We start from the raw sequence: 16,267 nt of genomic DNA, 5'->3' as shown, positions 1-16,267 counted from the left end.
TAATGGGGTAAGAAACTCCCATCTGCAACTTAATTGTTTGCAGTTAGTCTGGCAGGACACCTTAATCCAAAATGTAATTATCTCAAAGTGGTCACATACTTGTTCAATTAAGAATTATAAAAAAGTGGGTATACACCTTTCCCTTTGTGCATCTGTGCAATTTTGTCTATCATGGCTTCAGATTCTACCACACTCTCGCCCATTGCTGTTACTGACACTGGTTGTTCAGACCCTGTTGCTTTTACTGACATAAATGCACCTGTGGTGACTAGGAGGGATCAAACAGATCATTTAGCTTCTTCTCTTAGTCTCTTATATCTGAGTGAGCCAGAGAGTGAAGATGAAGGAGACTTGGTTAATAGTGTACAGGAGTTGGAACAAGTGAAACAGGATATACAAGCCATAAATGACCGTATAAGGAATGTAGAGCAGGATGTACGTCAAGCTCAAAGAGTAGCTTTAATCGGGAGGAGATATTCAGAGAGCAGGTGCGAACACGTTTTGGGCAAACTGAAGAATTTGTAGTACAGCCTGTGTTAAAATTGGAAAAGGCTATTATTGATTGTTTAGGCAAGCGAGATAAAGCTTGGGAGCATAAACTTAACAAATTAGCCAGAAAGGCTAGTATCCCTTTATTGTCTTCGGTTCCAGCTGTGAACCAGGCTGAGAAGCATTACCTAGTGAAGGAAGAGGGTCAAAGTTGCCTATTAGAATTAATTTTCCAGAATTTGGTACAGATGAACAAACATCTGACGCAATGATATATGTGGAGCTGTGTGAGGAGTTTTTAGCCTTGCGCCCTATGTCTGACCCTGGATTGATGGCTACCTTGTCGTCTGTTCTGAAAGGATCAACAAAAAGTTGGTGGATTGCGGAACGCCACAATTTACATTCATGGTATGCTTTTAAAATCTCTTTTTTTTAGGCTTTTTTTACCCTCCGATTTCCAAACCGAAATAGAAGATCGACTGAGGAACAGAGTGCAGTCCCCCCAGGAGTGCATTTGAGATTCTGCCTATGACTATCGTGCCTTGTGCATTAAGTGGAGACCTGAAGATTGAAGAAGCAGACGTGGTGCACCGAATCCTCAATAATGCCAATCCCAAACTTGCTAGTGGGCTGCGTGGGGCAATTAAGTCTGTGTCTGAGCTCGTGCAGGTGGGCACGATGATTGAGAGAGACTGGGCTAATCAAAAGGAATATTGGGCGAAGGTGAATAACAAGAACCTTCCATAGTCACGCCCACAAAAGAAGCCAAAGAAACTGGCAGAGGTGAGTGTTATCCACAGCAGGCCTAAAAAAACGTTTAATGAAACCTGGCCTGGATGTTTTATCACTTTTAGCAGTGCAGATAGAAGCAAGAGGGGTTTGCGGACAAGCTTTACTGGACACAGGTAGCACATACTCTCTAATCTGCTGGAAGCTATGGAAGGGGCTTTGCCGTCCAGAAGAAGAACTGACACCTTGTGCGGAGCAGCAGTTTTCCTTGGCAAATGGAACCTCTCACACAGCAATGGGTAAAGCTCACGTTACTTTCAGCTTTCATGACACGTTCTGGTCAATTCCTGTTTTCATCCTGGCAGATAAAGACCTGGCGTTTCCTATCGTCCTCGGGCTGGATTTTCTCGACAAGACCAAGACAAGAATTGACGTGGCAAATAGAAAGTATGGAGTTTGGAATGGAGGGAGATATATCTTTCATCCCTTCCTGGAAAAGACAGCATGGGAACAGGCATGGCGTCCCAGAGACTTGTTGCCCAGAATCTGTTTGCATTATGCGCTTCCACCTCAGAGCCCAAAAACTATCACGGGGCACATTAGCACTATTATCACAGAACCATCAGGTGCGTTGAGTGATTTATTGTCGTTGTTATGACCTGACCTTGTGGGAGTGATGAGGCAGTGGACACGGGTGTGTTCAAACCAGTTGGGAAGAACCAATGTTACAAAGCATGTAATACATACCATTGATGAAGTTCCTGTGCGTTCACGTGCCTATAGAGTCTCTCCACAGAAGCGAGCCATCATTGAGCATTATCTGCACCAGATGAAAGAGGATGGGGTTATTGAACCTTCGACTTCCGCCTGGGCTTCTCCTGTTGTGCTGGTGCCTAAGGCAGATGGATCTTGGCGTTTTTGTGTGGATTATCGGCGGATTAAAGTAAAAACACATTTTGATGCATACCCCATGCCCTTGATACATGATATCCTCTAGTCTTTTAACCCTTTGCAGTCCATTTATTAAGTGTGCGTCAGGTGCGTCAGGTCCAATTTATTTTCACACGTGCAGTTAATTTTAGACGTGCTGTTTAAAAGTATTTTTTTTCCACAGTCAAACAGGTTTAAAAGGCCCTGCATATCAACAAAGCACTCACTAGGCATCTCCAGCCCCTCCCCACCCTTTCGTTCGCTATCGCTTTCACATATGCTAAGAAATAAATAATAATAATAATAATAATAGTCGTACATCCCGATCAATCATCTCCTGATCACTCGTTTTATCACCAAACTCCTCAATAATGCAATCCAAGTCATTATTTTATTACTATAACATCTCAAAAAGCTCGGCAAATGTCCGTGATAGTCTCTGTGCACTGCTACAGTAACAGCCAGCTTGTTTCCTTATGACCGCCCATATGGGATGCTAGGGGCAAGTATGACTATTAAAGATATGCCTTTTTTTATTGGCTTGTCTCAGATCCTGTTGCTCCCACTCGGCTATTGAATGGTTTTCTTGGCTTTTTCCTGAGAAAAAACGACTAGAAAGCTGTTTTTTGCGTTTTTTGATGTCGGACAGGGTCCGACAATGGACCGGATAGTTATAATTGCAATGTCGGACCAGATCTGACATAGGACCACAAAGGGTTAAAGGAGCTAGTGTTTTCAGTTCTCTTGACCTACAGTCAGGGTACTGGCAAGTGACGATGGCTGAGGATAGCAAGAAGAAGACTGCCTTTACCACCCCTTTTGGATTGTTTCAATTCCACGTTATGCCTTTTGGATTGAAGAAAGCCTCTGCCACGTTTCAGCGGCTAATGGAACAGGTCCTCGGTGAATTAAAGGGAGTATCTTGTTTTGTTTATATTGATGATACTAATGTGTATTCAAGGACGGAGGAGCAGCACTTAAGGGACCTTGGAGAGGTGTTTAAGAGATTACACCAAGCTCACCTTTCCTTAAATTTAAAGAAGTGTCATTTGTTTAATCACACTTTGACTTTTTTAGGTCATGTGGTTTCGGGAGATGGCATTTCTGCAGATCCAAAAAAAATTGGATGCCATTCAGTCTTACCCTGAGCCCACAAACCTGAAGGAGGTCCAGCAGTTTTGGGAGTTGACCGGATGGTACCATAAATTCATTCCAGGTTTTGCTGACATCGCAGTACCCTTAAATAACCCGAAGAAGAAGGACATGCTGTGGAATTGGACTACAGAGTGTCATGAGAGCTGGATGAAACTCAAAGCAGCACTACAGTCTCCACCCATCCTCACGCATCCTGATCTTTCTAAACCTTTTAAGGTCTACACAGATGTCAGTGATGTGGGGTTGGGCGCAGTGATGGCTCAGAACTTTGATGGAGAGCATGTTATTGCCTTCTCATCCCGAATCCTCAGTAGTGCTGAAAAGAACTATTCCACTTCAGAGAAGGAGTGTTTGGCAATCGTTTGGGCTGTGGAGAAATGGCGTTATTTCTTGGAAGGAATACAATTATTATTATTATTTATTTCTTAGCAGATCCCTTATCCAGGGCGACTTACAATCATAAGCAAATACATTTCAAGTGTTACAGTACAAGTAATTCAATATGAGCAAGATAAATGCAATGACTTTGGTTCAAGCAAGTACAAGTGTGACAAAATACAATTCAATAATACAGCAGATAACAGTGACAGTGATAGTTACGTCAAGATATGATTAAATACAAAATACTACAGATTAAACACTTGGCAGATTACAGTATTCTGAAGTACAGGATTAAATGCAGTAAAATAGGGGGCAGATAAGAGCAAATAAAGCGCATTTAAGGGAGGATGATAGTGTCCCAGAGGAAAAACAGAGGAGTTCTACAGGTGCTGTCTGAAGAGGTGAGTCTTAAGGAGGCGCCGGAATGTGGTCAGGGACTGGGTGGTCCTGACATCTGTAGGTAGGTCATTCCACCACTGCGGAGTGAGGGTGGAGAAGGAGCAGGCTCTGGAGGCAGGGGAGCGTAGAGGAGGTAGAGCCAGTCCTCTAGTGCAGGAGGAGCGGAGAGGTCGAGTGGGGGTGTAGGGAGAGATGAGGGTCTGGAGGTAGCTGGGTGCAGTCTGGTCAATTTGAAGTTGTAACCGACCATGCAGCTCTAGCCTGGGCCTTCAATTGTCCAAAGACATCCTCCCGGCTCACTAGATGGACACTCAGACTTCAACAATTTGACTTCACTGTGCTGTATCGAAAAGGAAGTCTCAATACCGTTCCTGATGCTTTATCGAAGGTTCCAGTATCTGGTCCATCCAATATTGCAGTCTACTCCAGCAATTCACAGAGCTTCAGCTTGGATTTGCCTGTTTTGTTTGACGAAATTGCGGCCTCTCAGTCAAGGGATAAGAACATCCATGAGATCCTCGCTTCATTAACATCTTCCAACACCACCACCAAACCTGACCGCATCACCTATGTGGAACACCAGGGAGTTGTATATAGGCGGGTACCAATCAAAGGCGATGCATTCAAGTTTCAGCTTGTGGTCCCCTCTGAGTTAACATCAACTTTCTTACAGTACTTCCACAACAATCCACTAGGGGGACATCTGGGCAGGCTAAAGACACTTCTCAGAATGCTGGAGGTGGCCTGGTGGCCAGAGATTCGCAAGGAAACTTGGAGACATACTAAGGAATGCCAGACCTGTCAGCAGTATAAGGCATCGAACACAAAACCTGCAGGAATTTTACAATCCACCACTGTTCCCGAACAGAGAGAAATGCTTAGAATCGACCTGATGGGCCCATTTCCCCGCAGTAAGAGCGGTAACACCATACTTGTGGTAGTTGTTGATTATTACTCAAAATGGGTTGAGTTTTTTTCCATTATGAGATGGCAAGACTCCCCGGATTATTAACATCCTGATTAGGGACATCTTTACTCGATGGGGCACACTACGCTATTTGGTGTCTGACAGAGGGAGCCAGTTCACCAGTCAACTCCTGAAAGGTATCTGTAAGACCTGGGGAGTTGTGAACAAGCTCACTACAGCATACCACCTGCAAATCAACCTCACAGAACTTATAAACTGCACGGTGAAGACAATGATCGCCTCTTATGTGGGGAATAACAATGAAGAATGGGATAAGTGGATTTGCTGATTCCGATTCACCATCAATTCTGCTCGCCAGGAATCCACAGGATTTAGTCCCACTTAACGGGCATTGGGGCGAAGATTAAAAGGGCCATTGGATCGGCTTTGTAATGTAGCTCCCCAGCAAGAGTCGTTAAGACAAAACTTACTTGAAAGGCAACAGCAGTTAGTTCATCAGGTGGTTAGTAATGTAGATAAGGCTCAGACTAGGCAGGCCAAGTATTACAACTCCAAACATAAATATGTAACATTTGAGGAGGGTGATTTGGTCTGGGTTAGGTCACACCCTTTATCTGAAGCTGCTTCTAAGTTTTCAGCTAAGCTTGCGCCCAAATGGACTGGTCCATTTACAGTAATGAAGCGACTTGGACCGGTTAATTATCGAGTGCAGTTTGGTGATCACAAGTGTGACACCTTAAATGTAGTTAACTTAAAACCCTACTTTGGTTTTAAACCCAGTTGTGCCTCTTGTTTGGGGGGGGGATATGTGACACCAACCACATATAATGCGGTAAGAAACTCCCCATCTGCAACTTAATTGATTGCAGTTAGTCTGGCCAGACACCTTAATCCGACATGTAATTATCTCAAAGTGGTCACAAACTTGTTCAATTAAGAATTATAAAAAGTGGGTATATGTGGCAATGCGCCCCGCCCCTGTGTGCATTTATGTGTTGTATGTTGCGTGCGTGTGTAAATGTTGGTGTATAGTCATTGGTACACGGGATATAAACGGGTCTGTGTTTCACGTGTATTTAAAAAGTGTATAATTATATTTAGGCACGGGATTGCACATCACGCACGTGCATTTAAAATATAATATGTGAGCACGGGGTTGCACAGAATTAATTCACGTGCTGGGATTCAAGTGAATTATTAATTAGTAATTGAATCCCAGCACAACAGTATAAATAGATGCACGTTTAGTCACTCGTGGTTAGGTGTTCAGTGAGTGGAGAACGGGATTGGAGACGGAGGTGAAGTAAAGTAATAATAGTAAAAGTAATAGTTAAATCTGCTCACCGTGTTTGTTCGTCTGTCCTGCACCGTCTGTTTAGTGTTTAGTCGTTTTGTATGTCTGTTTATTTTGGCGCAAGTGCCGTGTCCTGTTTTGTGTACCGTTTAAAACCTTTTTATTTGTTAATAAACGCTGAGTGCAGCCACTATAGAAATGATCCCTGAAAGTATTGTTTTATGGGCAAGTGGCTGACCGTCTCCCTCCAACTCTGAGTGGCACTGGTAGCTGTGCCGCTGACAAATAAACAGGAGCTTTCATATAATGCAATTGCTGTTGCCCAGTGAGGTGTTACAACAACATTTCAAACTCATTCCAGACTGCAGGCGGTTAAAAGCTAAATTGGGTTCAAGTTTCTCGTATGATTTAAAAAGTAGGAGCCAGTTGCCTCATTTGCATTGTCTGCCTTCCTCCTTTGCACTGTGAAGTCTATCAAATGTGTTTCCAAACTGTTAGTTTTTCTCCCAAATGCGGTTTCTCAAAAAATGGTTTTGCCTACTTTTTATTATTATTATTACTTTTTCCAGAGTAAGACCAAAAGGCAAACATCCAGGAAATAGTTAAACACTGCTACAGCGCTTGACCTGTCTCAACAAACGTTTAGCTCTAAAACGTGTACATTAAAAGTCTATTAACATCTTTAAAACAATCATGTGTGTTCCAATAGCGGTTAATCCACATGGTGATCAATAAAGTGAATGCTGGCTTTGTTCACATATTAGCAAGACGTTTTCATGATTCACGCATATTCTGAACAAGCACACTAGAATATCGTAATGAAAGGACAGGAAAATAACTGCTTTATTGGCTCTGGTCTTGTATCGTCACCTTGATTACTGTCCGTAAGAAAGTGGCATTAATCAAAAACCTAATTTATGTAAGGTTCCCAATGCGCAAATACGTAGCATATTTAAACTTCTTCACAATCTTAAATCTTCCCACATGAATGTCAAATACGTACTGACAAGTACGTCCCTTTCCCAATGTAACACTCTGTTGTGTTTGAACACCAACGATGGCTTGGATATGATGTATTAAACCACGATACTATTGTTCCCACTTTCTTTAGTACTACCAAATGTGCTTTTCGTGTCAGCCCTTGCGGCCTAATGGATAAGGCACTGTCTTTCTAAGCCAGGGATTGTTGTTTCGAGTCCCTCTGGGGTGTGATTTTGTTGTAGGAGGCTGTGTGGTCCAGTGGTTAAAGATAAAGGGCTTGTAACCAGGAGGTCCCCCGGTACAAATCCCACCTCAGCCACTGACTCATTGTGTGCCCCTGAGCAAGTCACTTAACTTTCTTGTGCTCTGTTTTCGGGTGAGATGTAACTGTAAGTGACTCTGCAGCTGATGCATAGTTCACACACCCTAGTCTCTGTAAGTCGCCACGGATAAAGGCGTCTGCTAAATAAATAATAATAAAATGAACATAATTATGGTAAGTTTTATTGGCATGTGATATTTTGTAGATCTTGTTATCTGCTTAGTCCGCTCACGCTAGCCAGAACGTGCTCGAGTGCTCTGGCAGCAGCCATGAAGCAAGTCAGTTTTTCAGTTGAAATAAATATCTACTTTGTTTTTGTGGATGGGGGTGTTTTGAAAAGATCAGTTAAATAGCTACGTATTTTGAAATAAAGATGTATTCATTATTATGAACGTTAACAGAAAGTATATTGTATTTACTTATCCCACGTGTGCTTGCCTTGTACAAATCTGACAGAGTTTCAACAAAGGCATTTGACTTTGGTTCATTAGCCTATACTGCCATCTACAGCATTACTGCGGGAGACGTTACTTCTTTTGGATATTTTCACAACTAACCGGGCGAGCATGTAGTCGTGGCCGAGTGGTTAAGGCGATGGACTTGAAATCCATTGGGGTTTCCCCGCGCAGGTTCGAATCCTGCCGACTAAGTAAGCTTTGTTTTTAATTGATTGTATGTGTTCATTGTTAATACATGTTTAAAGCTCAGGAAGTCTGAAATATTACTGGTTGTACTTCATATCGCTTCGGTTCATTTTGTTAAAGAATGTTCATTTTGGCACAATTACAAATGCTGTGGTTTCTTTAAAGAAGAAAAGCCGTGGCCCGTACGGGGATCGAACCCGCGACCTTGGCGTTATTAGCACCACGCTCTAACCAACTGAGCTAACCGGCCACACACTCAAAACTTGCTACTAGAACCCGAGGAAAATAAGTCCTGCGGACATTATGATTGTTCTACCAAGATGTTCTCATGTTAAACTGAACAATAACACATTCAAAGTATCGGAAAGGCATAATTAGAGGCCTCGTCATAATGAGGCAGTTTAACAGTGTGAAGGATGTGGTGAGGTGCAGGTTTGCGGTGACTTTCTCTCATTTAACGACCTTGTGATTTGAATACTAACAAGAAAAACAAATCAAATTACCAAGCATTCAGTGGACGTTTTAAGAAATAAATGAACAAAAAGATTTGTCAGAAGTGGGATTCGAAGCAAGCCTCCATTGAGACTGCGACCTGAACGCAGCGCCTTAGACCGCTCGGCCATCCTGACTGACACCGACGACTTTGCCCAACACTGCAATACACTGCTGAACCTCCAATGTCTGACGCTGCAGTAAATCACCTGGTGTGTGCGTAAACTTATTCTTTTTCAGTTTATATTAAGGTGGGCGACCTGTTTCGTCGCATTCTATATGGGATTGTAGCAGCCACACCCAGTGACACCCATCGAGAGTCCTAATACCGACACTACTAAAAATTAATTAAAAGGTTTGGAATAGGAATGACAACAGAATGACAAAGGCAGAATAACAATTCACAAAGCTTTATTACAATGATCCATGATTCACACAAATCAGTTCAAATAACTAACAATAAAATGTATTAAAGTTGTACTAAAAACAAGGAGGGGAAATTGAATAAAGCCAGCCGATAGCCACATTTTAAAAGCATGGGGTATTAGACCAACATATAGCAGCGATTACACTTCTCTTTAAGAGTGCTAGGTGATTGGAAACAGCTCTTCCCAGCAAGGGTTCAACAACAAAAGCCAGATTGTTAATACACACAAGTTTTAACAGTATTAGGGAACGTTAGCTGCAACATTACAGGTTTAACTATATTAGAGCAATTCAACAACAATACAAGTTTAGTTAAGATAATTAGCAGCAACGTTCAGCTTTAGCAGCGGTGTAGCATAAGTAAACAGAACCAAAAGGTGTGGGGACATTTACCTGCTGCTGGAACACTTTTAATCTAACAAAACAAAATTGATGAGACCGGGATTTAACCACACGTCTCAGAGCTTTATTCAACAGACTAGCTCTCGAATTATCCAACACTTTACTTTTGGAATATACTCACACGGCTGTAACACCGCAGACACAGACACAGCGCGTCTCCAGAACACTCATCTACAGCAGCAGCACACCGAATCTCAGGTCCCACGCACCTGTCGGTACTTCCTCTCTCACCCCGCCTCAAAGAAAGAAACTTTCTCCCGACAGCCCGGCTAGCTCAGTCGGTAGAGCATGAGACTCTTAATCTCAGGGTCGTGGGTTCGAGCCCCACGTTGGGCGTCCTTTTTAAATACAAATTGTAGATGTTTCTTCGAGGCAACGGAGCAATGTCTGATTCTGTTCACATTGTATAAAGTATTGCAACACAATTACTTATTGGTCATTGTCATATAGCAATTGCTATTGTAAAATGCGTGCATCCTTTAAAGCTATACCGATATTGAAATAAAGAATCTTACTTTCGTGGGTTGGCTTCAATCTGATTCTTTTTTTACACTTGTCATTACATCATTCATGGAGCAAGTTAGTATGTGCATAATAAACCCAATCGGGCCTTGATACGAGACAACCCTAGTCTGTGCTGAAATGAAATAATGCGGTTTTCTACTAAAGCAAACGCAGCTTGTCAGAATGGTCGAGTGGTCTACGGTGCCAGACTCAAGGACGCTGTCTTTCCAAAGAATTGTGTGTTCTGGTCTCCGAATGGAGGCGTGGGTTCAAATCCCACTTCTGACAGTTCACTTTGACTTATTTTTTAAATGAATCAATTTGTTCATTTTACTATAAAAGATTGTTTCAAGGAAATCAACAGCTGATACCAAACTCTTGTCAGCACTCAATACCATTTTCATTTCCATTTTAAATCGGACTAAAATAGCGTTCCTAACACAGATTGCATTTTTGTTGTAAACTGGCTACTTGTCGAAGTCACTGAAAAATATTTTGTGTAGAAACATGTGTTATTTAACTAAAGATTGTTTTAATATTTCAAATAACATATTACTTTGAAAAACATCTCCGACTGCCACTGGATCGTGGTCTCAGGCTGGGATGCGGACCATTGAGAACAGTATAAACAATCTATTAGTGGAAGTAGCTTACATGAGAAATGCCCTCGTTTAACATGCTAGGATGATCGACTTTGGTATTCTCCAACTGCTGTTTACATTTTCTAACACGTTATGAGGACGAATACAAAGGTTGACAGCTTCCTTGTAAGTGGGGGTAAGCACAAGTTATTTTCAGATGTAATGTCTATTTTAAACTCAATCTAGTCCTGCGTAGTGCAAAAGACATTGCTATATTTTTATATTAGTCAAGCCCTATTTAAAGTGTTCTTAAATTGTTTTGACATTAGCAATGATCAATTTAAATGTGGTTATTGATTTAAACAACTGAACAATTGTGGGCTTGATGGTTTCTTTTTTCTACGTTTCTACCGGAATGAGATACACACTCAAAATGTGTCCCCTTCCTTCAGCAACCCCCGACTGAAGATTGAAGTGGTCATTCCTTGCAGCGAGTAGGTTCCCGATAACAACACTCATTGTCAGCTCGGTGCTCAGAAGAAAACACTGCCACTCCTCCTGGTGGATACCGAGACCAATCCCTTCAAAACGTGTTTCATTCTAGAAATGATCCTTGCAAATATAGTCTTAACTTTTATTAGCAGACCGTCGCCCCCAACTGGCAAGCTCTACTTCATATGAAACAATGACTGGGCAACAACGAGGTGTTACATTAACAATACAAACTAACTCGAGACAGCCAAGCCGTTAAAGCATACCTTAAGTTAGTCATGTGATACAAAAGCAAGTATTGGCATTTTTGCATCGTCTGCCTCGTCAAACAAGCTCGAGCCACAGCACACAGCGCTGCAAGCGACTGAATAAACGAGCTGAGACTACTTTTTAAAGAAATTGAAAACATACCTCTAGTCGAAATACTTGCTATTTAGTTAATTAAATTATTTTTTTTAAATTTGCAATCACAGACTACATTGCCAAAATAAAAAACAACTGACAATCTGATTTGCTCGTATCAAGCTGCGATGAAGCCTATGAGAATCCCTGGCACCATTAAAGGGGAATTAGCTCAAATGGTAGAGCGCTCGCTTAGCATGCGAGAAGTAGCGGGATCGATGCCTGCATTCTCCAAATAATTTTAAAGTATCTGCGTATTTTGTCCCGGCGCATTATGGAGATAAATACAAAGTGTGACAATTCTTTGTAACAGAGACGCCCACCCTGCATGTGTATTTTAATGCACAGTCTGCTAATTTGTAATAATCCCCGGACTGAAAAACTGCAGCGCGTGATATTTTGTAGTTCTTCTTATCTCCTATGTCCGCTAACGCTAGGCACAACGTGCCCGAGTGCTGTAGCAGCAGCCATGAAGCAAGTTAGTTTTTCAGTAGAAATAAGGCTTTTGTGTATGGGTGTTTTGAAAAGATCAGTTAAATAGCTACGTATTTTGAAATAAGGATGTATTCATTATTATGAACGTTGGCAGAAAGGATATTGTATTATTATTTCCCACGTGTGCTTGACTTGTACAAATCTGATAGAGTTTCAACAAAGGCATTTGACTTGGGTTCATTATTTAGCCTATACTGCCATCTGCAGCATTACTGCGGGTGTCGTTTGCTTCTTTTGACAATAATACGGCTGTTTTCACGGAAAACCGTGAGAGCATGTAGCCGTGGCTGAGTGGTTAATGAACAAACAGAGCTGTCAGAAATGGAATTCGAACCCACGCTTCCAGGGTAACTGTGATCTGAACGCAGCGCCATAGCTCGCTCAACCATCCTGAATTAGACACGTCTTTTCACAACATTGCAGTACACTGCTGAACCTCCGATGTCTGACGCTGCAGTAAATCAACTCGTGTGTGTACTTATTCTTTTTCTGTTTATATGAAGGAGGGCGACCTGTTTTGTCGCATTCTATATGGGATTGTAGCAGCCACACCCAGTGACACCCAGTGAGAGTCCTAATACCGACACTACTAAAAATTAATTAAAAGGTTTGGAATAGGAATGACAACAGAATGACAAAGGCAGAATAACAATTCACAAAGCTTTATTACAATGATCCATGAGTCACATAAATTAGTTCAAATAACTAACAATACAATGTATTAAAGTTGTACTAAAAACAAGGAGGGGAAATTGAATAAAGCCAGCCAATAGCCACATTTTAAAAGCATGGGGTATTAGACCAACATATAGCAGCGATTACACTTCTCTTTAAGAGTGCTAGGTGATTGGAAACAGCTCTTCGCAGCAAGGGTACAACAACAAAAGCCAGATTGTTAATACACACAAGTTTTAACAGTATTAGGGAACGTTAGCTGCAACATTACAGGTTTAACTATATTAGAGCAATTCAACAACAATACAAGTTTAGTTAAGATAATTAGCAGCAACGTTCAGGTTTAGCAGCGCTGTAGCATAAGTAAACAGAACCAAAAGGTGTGGGGACATTTACCTGCTGCTGGAACACTTTTAATCTAACAAAACAAAATTGATGAGACCGGGATTTAACCACACGTCTCAGAGCTTTATTCAACAGACTAGCTCTCGAATTATCCAACACTTTACTTTTGGAATATACTCACACGGCTGTAACACCGCAGACACAGACACAGCGCGTCTCCAGAACACTCATCTACAGCAGCAGCACACCGAATCTCAGGTCCCACGCACCTGTCGGTACTTCCTCTCTCACCCCGCCTCAAAGAAAGAAACTTTCTCCCGACAGCCCGGCTAGCTCAGTCGGTAGAGCATGAGACTCTTAATCTCAGGGTCGTGGGTTCGAGCCCCACGTTGGGCGTCCTTTTTAAATACAAATTGTAGATGTTTCTTCGAGGCATCGGAGCAATGTCTGATTCTGTTCACATTGTATAAAGTATTGCAACACAATTACTTATTGGTCATTGTCATATAGCAATTGCTATTGTAAAATGCGTGCATCCTTTAATGCTATACCGATATTGAAATAAAGAATCTTACTTTTGTGGGTTGGCTTCAATCTGATTCTTTTTTTACACTTGTCATTACATCATTCATGGAGCAAGATAGTATGTGCGTAATAAACCCAATCGGGCCTTGATACAATAGACAACCCTAGTCTGTGCTGAAATGAAATAATGCGGTTTTCTACTAAAGCAAACGCAGCTTGTCAGAATGGCCGAGTGGTCTAAGGCGCCAGACTCAAGGACGCTGTCTTTCCAAAGATTTGTGTGTTCCGTTCTCCATGTGGAGGCGTGGGTTCAAATCCCACTTCTGACAGTTCACTTTTAATTATTTTTTAAATGAATCAATTTGTTCATTTTACTATAAAAGATTGTTTCAAGGAAATCAACAGCTGATACCAAACTCTTGTCAGCACTCAATACCATTTTCATTTCCATTTTAAATCGGACTAAAATAGCGTTCCTAACACAGATTGCATTTTTGTTGTAAACTGGCTACTTGTCGAAGTCACTGAAAAATATTTTGTGTAGAAACATGTTATTTAACTAAAGATTGTTTTAATATTTCAAATAACATATTACTTTGAAAAACATCTCCGACTGCCACTGGATCGTGGTCTCAGGCTGGGATGCGGACCATTGAGAACAGTATAAACGATCTATTAGTGGAAGTAGCTTACATGAGAAATGCCCTCGTTTAACATGCTAGGATGATCGACTTCGGTATTCTCCAACTGCTGTTTACATTTTCTAACACGTTATGAGGACGAATACAAAGGTTGACAGCTTCCTTGTAAGTGGGGGTAAGCACAAGTTATTTTCAGATGTAATGTCTATTTTAAACTCAATCTAGTCCTGCGTAGTGCAAAAGACATTGCTATATTTTTTATATTAGTCAAGCCCTATTTAAAGTGTTCTTAAATTGTTTTGACATTAGCAATGATCAATTTAAATGTGGTTATTGATTTAAACAACTGAACAATTGTGGGCTTGATGGTTTCTTTTTTCTACGTTTCTACCGGAATGAGATACACACTCAAAATGTGTCCCCTTCCTTCAGCAACCCCCGACTGAAGATTGAAGTGGTCATTCCTTGCAGCGAGTAGGTTCCCGATAACAACACTCATTGTCAGCTCGGTGCTCAGAAGAAAACACTGCCACTCCTCCTGGTGGATACCGAGACCAATCCCTTCAAAACGTGTTTCATTCTAGAAATGATCCTTGCAAATATAGTCTTAACTTTTATTAGCAGACCGTCGCCCCCAACTGGCAAGCTCTACTTCATATGAAACAATGACTGGGCAACAACGAGGTGTTACATTAACAATACAAACTAACTCGAGACAGCCAAGCCGTTAAAGCATACCTTAAGTTTGTCGTGTGATACAAAAGCAAGTATTGGCATTTTTGCATCGTCTGCCTCGTCAAACAAGCTCGAGCCACAGCACACAGCGCTGCTGCATCGGGACACAGATTGTGGATTTCTAAGCGACTGAATAAACGAGCTGAGACTACTTTTTAAAGAAATTGAAAACATACCTCTAGTCGAAATACTTGCTATTTAGTTAATTAAATTATTTTTTTAAATTTGCAATCACAGACTACATTGCCAAAATAAAAATAAAAAACAACTGACAATCTGATTTGCTCGTATCATGCTGCGATGAAGCCTATGAGAATCCCTGGCACCATTAAAGGGGAATTAGCTCAAATGGTAGAGCGCTCGCTTAGCATGCGAGAAGTAGCGGGATCGATGCCCGCATTCTCCAAATAATTTTAAAGTATCTGCGTATTTTGTCCCGGCGCATTATGGAGATAAATACAAAGTGTGACAATTCTTTGTAACAGAGACGTCCACCATGCATGTGCATTTTAATGCACAGTCTGCTAATTTGTAATAATCCCCGGACTGAAAAACTGCAGCGCGTGATATTTTGTAGGTCTTCTTATCTCCTATGTCCGCTAACGCTAGGCACAACGTGCCCGAGTGCTGTAGCAGCAGCCATGAAGCAAGTTAGTTTTTCAGTAGAAATAAGGCTTTTGTGTATGGGTGTTTTGAAAAGATCAGTTAAATAGCTACGTATTTTGAAATAAGGATGTATTCATTATTATGAACGTTGGCAGAAAGGATATGGTATTATTATTTCCCACGTGTGCTTGACTTGTACAAATCTGATAGAGTTTCAACAAAGGCATTTGACTTGGGTTCATTATTTAGCCTATACTGCCATCTGATTTCCATTACACGAGAGTAGATGTTAAAACTTCATGCTGATTTGAACTCGGCTCTCGTTAAGATAAGCACCAACTAAGACGTAGCTTTACAGTAAACTAATGTGATCCATATGTGTCTCCATCCATTTACGTTTCCTTCCATATGATGATGTAGATATCCTTCTGTCTGGTGTTAATGGCTGAAGTGTAATGCTGGCTCCAGGGATCAGCTTATTTTGCCTCCCTGGCGCATCAGCACACACAACGGCTGCGATGCTGGCTCCGGGGATCAACCAAAGTGCGGCCTCCCCAGCGCATCAGCATGACAACCGTCTGGATTGAGCTAAGTAGGGTACATCTCTGGGGTTTTCAAGTGGGCACCTTCCATCCTCAGTGTTTCGTCGACTAGCCCACGACACCTCAAGAGGGCTCGACGGTGATTCTGGCGT

At 41.6% G+C, this 16,267-nt stretch overlaps 8 non-coding genes across 8 annotated transcripts; 5 read left to right on the top strand and 3 right to left on the bottom strand.

The window, feature by feature from the left end:
* Nucleotides 1-8,176: 8,176 nt before the first annotated feature.
* trnas-uga (transfer RNA serine (anticodon UGA)) lies at nucleotides 8,177-8,258 on the top strand. Its single transcript has one exon. It is a non-coding gene; the product is annotated as a tRNA-Ser (tRNA).
* Nucleotides 8,259-8,428: 170 nt separating this feature from the next.
* Nucleotides 8,429-8,502, bottom strand: trnai-aau (transfer RNA isoleucine (anticodon AAU)). The gene has a single exon. It is a non-coding gene; the product is annotated as a tRNA-Ile (tRNA).
* Nucleotides 8,503-9,835: 1,333 nt separating this feature from the next.
* On the top strand, nucleotides 9,836-9,908 carry trnak-cuu (transfer RNA lysine (anticodon CUU)). Its single transcript has one exon. It is a non-coding gene; the product is annotated as a tRNA-Lys (tRNA).
* A 345-nt stretch (nucleotides 9,909-10,253) lies between these two features.
* On the top strand, nucleotides 10,254-10,364 carry trnal-caa (transfer RNA leucine (anticodon CAA)). Its single transcript has 2 exons — nucleotides 10,254-10,291; nucleotides 10,319-10,364. It is a non-coding gene; the product is annotated as a tRNA-Leu (tRNA).
* Nucleotides 10,365-11,080: 716 nt separating this feature from the next.
* On the bottom strand, nucleotides 11,081-11,286 carry LOC131703547 (small nucleolar RNA U3). Its single transcript, XR_009309988.1, has one exon. It is a non-coding gene; the product is annotated as a small nucleolar RNA U3 (small nucleolar RNA).
* Nucleotides 11,287-13,389: 2,103 nt separating this feature from the next.
* Nucleotides 13,390-13,462, top strand: trnak-cuu (transfer RNA lysine (anticodon CUU)). Its single transcript has one exon. It is a non-coding gene; the product is annotated as a tRNA-Lys (tRNA).
* Nucleotides 13,463-13,809: 347 nt separating this feature from the next.
* On the top strand, nucleotides 13,810-13,920 carry trnal-caa (transfer RNA leucine (anticodon CAA)). The gene is made up of 2 exons: nucleotides 13,810-13,847; nucleotides 13,886-13,920. It is a non-coding gene; the product is annotated as a tRNA-Leu (tRNA).
* A 715-nt stretch (nucleotides 13,921-14,635) lies between these two features.
* LOC131703546 (small nucleolar RNA U3) lies at nucleotides 14,636-14,841 on the bottom strand. Its single transcript, XR_009309987.1, has one exon. It is a non-coding gene; the product is annotated as a small nucleolar RNA U3 (small nucleolar RNA).
* Nucleotides 14,842-16,267: the final 1,426 nt, after the last annotated feature.

Source organism: Acipenser ruthenus, chromosome 32 (genome assembly GCF_902713425.1).
Source record: "Acipenser ruthenus chromosome 32, fAciRut3.2 maternal haplotype, whole genome shotgun sequence".
Taxonomy (NCBI): domain Eukaryota; kingdom Metazoa; phylum Chordata; class Actinopteri; order Acipenseriformes; family Acipenseridae; genus Acipenser; species Acipenser ruthenus.
Note: the sequence above shows the minus strand (reverse complement) of the source record. Positions and strands in the feature narration are given on the sequence as shown.